We start from the raw sequence: 1,758 nt of genomic DNA, 5'->3' as shown, positions 1-1,758 counted from the left end.
CTGCAAGGATAAGGTCGAGATTTTGCCTGGAGTGGGTTTGGGAAACTGCTAGTCCAGTGAGGCAACCAGACAATGCAGCTGTCATTACTGGGACTGGGACCACAAGGGATTCTTTCTGCATCACTATTCTTGCATCACAAGGTGAGATGCAGAAGGGCAATGTGATATGTGTACTATTGCCATTCATATACCACTTTATTTGCAAATTTGCAATTATAAGGCCTTGTCTACCCAGAGTCACTTAGGGGAGTTAAGACAAGGTGCGAAACTGATACAGTAAGTTAACGTGTTAAAACCCTATGTGGAAATTCTCATTTGTGTGTGAATTGACCTTATACTGCACCCTAAGGGTTTTAGGGTATTAAACATACTCTCACATACATGCATTGCGTTTACATTTTCAGCTAACTTGCCTTAACTTTTCACGGGCTCCCAGTGTAGACAAGCCTTTAGAGACTTCTCTGTTTGATTGAGACTTTTGGCTACAACTTCCTGACCTTGCCTCCTTTTTCCAAGGACTTGCATGGCAAGATATTTTGTAACCAAACCAATTTATTAACAAATAAAAAAACCCAAACTCATTGTGAAATCCATTGCAGGCATCCCAGCTGCATATACCACCACTAAACCCCACCCTGCATAAACAGAGACACTAACTCTCCCTGGCAGAAATGCGCTGGCTGTCTTTATTTCCAGCTGTATGGGATGCACAGGGTAGAATACATGGGAAAGATCTGCCTATTCTAGTTCATAGAGTGATTCACAGTCCACCCAAACCCTAATGTACGCAATGGCTGCAGGACATGATGGTGCGGAGGAGAGGCTGTAAATGCTGGAACTGAACACTGCAGTCTGGTGGCCATCAGGAAAAGCAGTTATTCGAAGTGCTCTCGGTTTTGCTCCCTCCCCAACTTAGTTGTGCTCAAGATACTACTTGATAATCATCTCCTCCCTTTCAGCATTTATCATCCTTCCTGTCCCGGCAGTCCAGGTGTTCTGACCAAAGTTGCTATGCATTTCACACAGCAACTCATCCCTGAACATCATCCTTTTACCTCAATGGTTCCAAATTTCTCACCAAGAGTTCTGCAAGGCTGTGTTGTCACAGGAGTTGGAAGGTTCTGCCATAGAAATAAAAGAGCGCATTATTTTTCACCCACAGAAAGAAAAAAGAAATCCCTCATTTTACAGTCCGCATTATGTTAATGCCACAGCTTGATAACATCATTGGTTTAGTGTACCTTTATTCTACTTTTATATACATGCCTGCTTAAGAGCCTCTGCCAGCCAAGTTGCCAGCTCACGGGCTGATAACATCTCATGGTAAACTTTGTATATTTAAACCGAACAACCTACTTTCATACCTAGTTTGGGGGAGGGGGTAGGGAAGGGCTCATGCAATTAGTCCTAACTCAAACAATTTCAGATTAGGGAGGCCTTAGAGACTGTTACTGCTGGACAAGCCATCTATGTACACAGGGTATCAAAGCATAGGGATGTCTTGTAAACTACAGGGGCGACAGTTGGAAAGTCAGTGTTGCCCAGGAATGTCACCGATTTCTCCTACATGAGAATCTGTAGCCAAGTAGCACCAAGCAGGAGTGGGAGAAAGTGCGAGGTAACATTAACAGGATTCAGAACTAGGAAGAGTTTTGCTAACAGCAGAACTATTTTTCTACTTGCCCTCATCCACCTGAATAAAGTCATGAACAAACAGGACCAGAAGGCTATGTACTGCCATATATTCGGGATTTTTCC

The 1,758-nt window shown here is 43.4% G+C and overlaps 1 long non-coding RNA gene across 1 annotated transcript in view; it reads right to left on the bottom strand.

Annotated features, from left to right (window-relative positions):
* Positions 1–668: 668 nt before the first annotated feature.
* LOC109293075 overlaps positions 669–1,758 on the bottom strand; it is a 6,851-nt gene continuing 5,761 nt past the window's right edge. The window contains exon 2 of the long non-coding RNA XR_002096237.1: positions 669–1,121. This is a non-coding gene — a long non-coding RNA (uncharacterized LOC109293075). The remainder of the gene's footprint in view (positions 1,122–1,758) is intronic.

This window comes from Gavialis gangeticus, unplaced genomic scaffold (assembly GCF_001723915.1).
Source record: "Gavialis gangeticus isolate Ggan-Ray unplaced genomic scaffold, GavGan_comp1, whole genome shotgun sequence".
Lineage (NCBI taxonomy): Eukaryota > Metazoa > Chordata > Crocodylia > Gavialidae > Gavialis > Gavialis gangeticus.
This window is presented reverse-complemented; position numbering and strand designations above follow the sequence as displayed.